Raw genomic sequence first — 6,380 nt, 5'->3', positions numbered from 1 at the left:
ACCCCAAGAGGAAGGTGTGATGCGTACAGCAGTAAGTTTCCCTCAGTAAGAAACCAAGGTTTATCGAACCAGTAGGAGCCAAGAAGCACGTTGAAGGTTGATGGCGGCAAGATGTAGTGCGGCGTAACACCAGGGATTCCGGCGCCAACGTGGAACCTGCACAACACAACCAAAGTACTTGGCCCCAACGAAACAGTGAGGTTGTCAATCTCACCGGCTTGCTGTAACAAAGGATTAGATGTATAGTGTGGATGATGATTGTTTGCAGAGAACAGTAGAACAAGTATTGCAGTAGATTGTATTCGATTAAAAGAATGGACCGGGGTCCACAGTTCACTAGAGGTGTCACTCCCATAAGATAAATAGCATGTTGGGTGAACAAATTATAGTTGGGCAATTGACAAATAGAGAGGGCATGACAATGCACATACATGACATGATGAGTATTGTGAGATTTAATTGGGCATTACGACAAAGTACATAGACCGCTATCCAGCATGCATCTATGCCTAAAAAGTCCACTTTCAGGTTATCATCCGAACCCCTTCCAGTATTAAGTTGCAAACAACAGACAATTGCATTAAGTATGGTGCGTAATGTAATCAATAACTACATCCTCGGACATAGCATCAATGTTTTATCCCTAGTGGCAACAGCACATCCACAACCTTAGAACTTTCTGTCACTGTCCCAGATTTAATGGAGGCATGAACCCACTATCGAGCATAAATACTCCCTCTTGGAGTTAAGAGTAAAAACTTGGCCAGAGCCTCTACTAATAACGGAGAGCATGCAAGATCATAAACAACACATAGGTAATAGATTGATAATCAACATAACATAGTATTCTCTATCCATCGGATCCCAACAAACACAACATATAGCATTACAAATAGATGATCTTGATCATGTTAGGAAGCTCACAAGATCCGACAATGGAGCACATAAGGAGAAGACAACCATCTAGCTACTGCTATGGACCCATAGTCCAGGGGTGAACTACTCACACATCAATCCGGAGGCGACCATGCACTAGTAGGGAAATGCTTATAGGTGGAGCTTAGTTCTGTGGCGCACCAGCAGAAATGCGCCACAGAAAGTTTTTTTGTGGCGCACGAGAAAGAATGCGCCACAAAAATAAGCTATTTTTGTGGCGCACTACCGAACCATGCGCCACAGAAATTATGTGGGGCCCGCATCCTGCCACCACCAATTATTAGTGTAGGTATTTCTGTGGCGCACATGGCGTGCTGCGCCACAGAAATAAGTGTTTCTGTGGCGCACTGGTTCTGGTGCGCCACAGAAGTAGTTGATTCTGTGGCGCACTTGTGCTGGTGCGCCACAGGAATAGCGCCTTCTATATCCAACCGTACCCCCTCCCCCCCGCCCGTACTTCCTCCTCCACCCCTCTTCCTCTCCCTACCGCCGCACTCCGCCGCCTTCCATGGTGAGCGTCGCCGTCGCCGTCGTCGCCGCCGCCGCCTCCTTCCTCCGTGAGGGCCGCATGCCGCCACGCTCCACCCATCCCCGCCACCAGCAGCACAAGCCGCTGCGGCGTGGAGGGGGAGGGGCGGCCGCCGCATGGAGGAGGAGGGGCCGGCTCCGCGTCAAGGAGGAGGAGCCGCCGCGTCTTCCTCCTCCTCCACCCCTGCCATCATCGTCAACCTCCTCCTCCACCCCTGCCATCATCGTCAACCTCCTCCTCCACCCCTACCCGGCCCCTCCCTCTTCCTCTACCCGGCCCCTCCTCCAACAGCATCGTCGGTGAGCTCCACCTCTCCCCTCCCCTCCCTCTTCCTCTCCCGTGCGGGCACAAAGTGCTCGACGAAATTACTTTGTCTCTTTGTCCCTGTTTGCCTCCTTAATTGATGCCTTATGATCCAAATTACTATATTATTGGATGGAGTGATATGGCTACTGCTTGTTTTCTCTCCAAATTACCAAGTGATGAATATATAATCCCTTTGGAGCATCTGCCACATGCTATATATGTGTATTTGACCATGCTTATGATGGATTTCTTTTAAGGACTCTAGCTAGATTAGAGGGGAAAAAGTTGCTGCTTTGTTGCCTATGATAATGGATCATCAAATGTTTCCCTTTGTCCCCTGGTTGCCTCCTTAATTGATGCCTTATGATCCAAATGACCCAAGTCCCTTGCATGATCCTATTTGTCCCTAATGTTGCTTAAGATGAATAAATTCCCTCTAATCACCATTTGGAGATCAAGACTAGTTCTTGATTTCCATTAGCTAGACTCCAATATTAAAAATGTCTCCCAAATATGGAGACAAACATTTTAACATTACCCCAATGTTATTTCTCTCAAATGGACAGTTTCTGATGGTATGCTTGCTCCTCACTGTACTTTATCAATTCCCTACTGATCCTAAGTACCCATGAATATCTGGTGGTGTTCTTCTATTGTTTAGTTACTATCAACACATGTGTTTGCATGTGTGTGTGAGCTGCTTGCAGATGTTTATCCACTGTTGGCCTTTATTCTTGGTAGCTCAAAGTGTCATGCACTTACTGGATCATCAAATGTTTCCCTTTGTCCCTAGTTAATTGCCTCCTTAATTGATGCATTATGATCCAAATTACTATATTATTGGATTGAGTGATATGGCTACTGCTTGTTTGCTCTCCAAATTACCAAGTGATGAATATATAATCCCTTTGGAGCATCTGCCCCATGCTATATATGTGTATTTAACCATGCTTAGGATGGATTTTTCTAAGGACTCTAGCTAGATTAGAGGGGAAAAAGTTGCTGCTTTGTTGCCTATGATAATGGATCATCAAATGTTTCCCTTTGTCCCTGGTTACCTCCTTAATTGATGCCTTATGATCCAAATGACCCAAGTCCCTTGCATGATCCCATTTGTCCCTAATGTTGCTTAAGATGAATAAATTCCCTCTAATCACCATTTGGAGATCAAGACTAGTTCTTGATTTCCATTAGCTAGACTCCAATATTATAAATGTCTCCCAAATATGGAGACAAACATTTTAACATTACCCCAATGTTATTTCTCTCAAATGGACAATTTCTGATGGTATGCTTGCTCCTCACTGTACTTTATCAATTCCCTACTGATCCTAAGTACCCATGAATATCTGGTGGTGTTCTTCTGCTGTTTAGTTATTGTCAACACATGTGTTTGCATGTGTGTGTGAGCTGCTTGCAGATGTTTATCCACTGTTGGCCTTTATTCTTGGTAGCTCAAAGTGTCATGCACTTACTGGATCATCAAATGTTTCCCTTTGTCCCTGGTTAATTGCCTCCTTAATTGATGCCTTATGATCCAAATTACTATGGTACCCTGGTTAATGTCCCTGGTTACTACCAAGTGATGAGTAATCCCTTATGGTACCCCAGCTTTGTTTTGAACTCAACTGAGTAATGATAAATTTCTATTTCTTGTTGGCTTTGATGAAAATAGAGATATCCACAGTAGGGGATCATGTAAATGAATGCCACTGTGGTATCCTTTGAAGAAAATGTACTGTTTCTGATGGTTTTAAAAGGCTAGGTGGTGCTAGGTGATTCAGTTGGCTACCAAGACTTGTCTCATCTGGTTAGCTGGGATATGCTATGTGTTGTTGCTTATTTAGGCATATCTATCACTTACTGGATTTACTGGTTCTTGATTGGCCTCTCTTTTGCCAGCATCACTTGGTCTATATACCAAGTGATGAATAATCCCTTTGGAGCATCTGCTCCATGCATGCTATGTGTGTTTGAGCATCTTGACTTATGTCACCATGGTTGCTGGTTTGTTGGTGTTTTTGTACTTGCCGATGATTAGATGGTTGGTCAATCACTCGTACACTCGGGGGTGGAGCAAGTGAGGCTTGGTGTGATGGCACAAATATCAACTTGTGCATCCTACCTGGCCTCACTTACTCCATCCCTGGATGTTAATATTTGTTTCGACCAACAAAGTATGAGGCATATGATATCTAGTTGAGATACCACTTGGCTCTTTCTTCCATTTTAGTGCCGATGATTAGAATGTTTGGTCACCTATACGCCGCAATATACTTTGTAGACGAGCCCCCCTTTCCCTGGCCGCCGTTACGTGAACGAGTCCTTGACGAGACAACAACGCCGACATGCCTCTCTGGCGCAGCACCACTTTTCTTCTCTCGCCGTCCAGTACGTGAACGAGTCCTTAATGCCAAGACGGTGCCAGCCTCCCTAGCATCATGCCGACCCCTGTTGTCGTGCTTCAGGCCGTGTCGATCACGCGCCCTGCATTCTTCGCCTTTTTGCCCGGTGAACGAATAGACTAATCGTTGGAATAAGGAAGCCGATGACGGCCGATCGCAATTTAATCTTGCGACCGGCTGTCATCGGTTTCCTTATTCCAACGATCAGCCTATTGGTTCACCGGGCAAGAAGGCGAACAGTGCAGGGCGCGAGACACACGGCTTGAAGCGCGGCAACACGGCCCGGCATAATGCTGGGCAGGCCGGCACGGTCTTTGCATCAAGGACTCGTTCACTGGACAGCGAGGGACTGGCGTGGTTCTGCGCCGAAGATGCAGATCGGCGTTGTTGTGTCGTCAAGCACCCGTTGACGGAACGCCGACCGGGGAAAGGGGGCCCTTCTGCAAAGTATACGGCGGTGTATACTGCAACTATGGTTTCTGACCATAGTATTTGTGTTGACCAACAATGTATGAGGCACATATTCTATTTTGTCATTCCATTTGCTTTGAGATTTTCAAAATGCCGATGATTAAAATGTTTGGTCACCGTACACTCGGGGGCGGCGTAAGTGAGCCTGGTAAGATAGCACAAATATCAATCTCTTGTGCATCGTACTTGGTCTCACTTACACCGTCCCTGAATGTTAATATTTGTGTTGACCAACAATGTATGAGGCATTTATTCCATTTCTCTTGTGCATCGGACTTGTTGGTCTCACTTTCTTCCATTTTCATCATAGTAGGAACTGGATGAAGGACCCCGATGCAAGCGAGCCTGGTGGGTAGAAATGACGGAGCAAAGGAGGAACCGGATGATGACTACTTCGTATCTCGAAATTGTGAATTTTGTATGAATTAAGAGTTGTATGCAAAACATTTGACACTTGCCACTATATATGTATCTCGATCGGGCTCTAAGTAATGTGATGATGATGTCTATATTATATCTGTGCAATGTACATGATATTTATATTATATCTAAATGTTGCTGTATATAACCTGTGTATCTGTATTGCTGTCTATAAACTGCATGTGTATAGCAGGCAGCACAAAATCGTGTATAATACAAGCAAATTCTGTGGCGCACTAAAAACCAATTCTGTGGCGCACGCTTTTCTGTGGCGCACCTAAGAACAAGTGCGCCACAGAAACCTTAATTCTGTGGCGCATGGGCAGGTGCGCCACAGAAACCTTATTTTTGTGGCGACGTTTCTGTGGCGCACCTCCCATGCGCCACAGAATCCATTTTTGGTGCGCCACTGATGAGGCTTTTCCTACTAGTGATGGCGGTGTAGAGTCCTCCGGGAGATGATTCCCCTCTCCGGCAGGGTGCCGGAGGCGATCTCCTGAATCCCCCGAGATGGGATTGGCGGCGGCGGCGTCTCTGGAAGGTTTTCCATATCGTGGCTCTCGGTACTGGGGGTTTCGCGACGAAGGCTTTAAGTAGGCGGAAGGGCAGAGTCGGGGGCCACACGAGGGGCCCACACACTAGGTCGGCGCGGCCAGGGCTTGGGCCGCGCCGCCCTACTGTGGCGCCGCCTCGTGGCCCCACTTCGTTAGTCCTCCGGTCTTCTAGAAGCTTCGTGGAAAAATAGGCCCCTGGGCGTTGATTTCGTCCAATTTCGAGAATATTTCCTTACTAGGATTTCTGAAACCAAAAACAGTAGAAAATAGCAACTGGCTCTTCGGCATCTCGTTAATAGGTTAGTGCCGGAAAATGCATAAATATGACATAAAGTATGCATAAAACATGTAGATATCATCAATAATGTGGCATGGAACATAAGAAATTATCGTTACGTCGGAGACGTATCAGTCGCTCCGGCGAAGTTCCGGCGAGTTTTCCGGCAGACTCCGGCACGGCGGAGGAGGAGCTCGCGGGCGGCGCTTCGCAGAGAGGTGAAAGAGGGGGTGAATGGGAGGATTAGGGTTGACGGCGGATATTTATAGGCTGCGGGGAGGAGATTCATGCTCCGCATCCTGTGGTCAGAACGCAAGCGTCGCACCGTTGAATGCATGACACGTGTCGAAACCCTAGAACAGTAAAAATGGCTAAGGATAATTTACCGCTCAAATCGCGCGAAGATGGCGCCAGGATTGGCGGAACCGTTCGAGTCTTTTAAGATTCCGGGTAACCGCGTGAAGGTAAGCAAATCTCGTTTG

This window comes from Lolium perenne, chromosome 7 (assembly GCF_019359855.2).
Source record: "Lolium perenne isolate Kyuss_39 chromosome 7, Kyuss_2.0, whole genome shotgun sequence".
In the NCBI taxonomy this organism is placed as follows: domain Eukaryota; kingdom Viridiplantae; phylum Streptophyta; class Magnoliopsida; order Poales; family Poaceae; genus Lolium; species Lolium perenne.
This window is presented reverse-complemented; position numbering follows the sequence as displayed.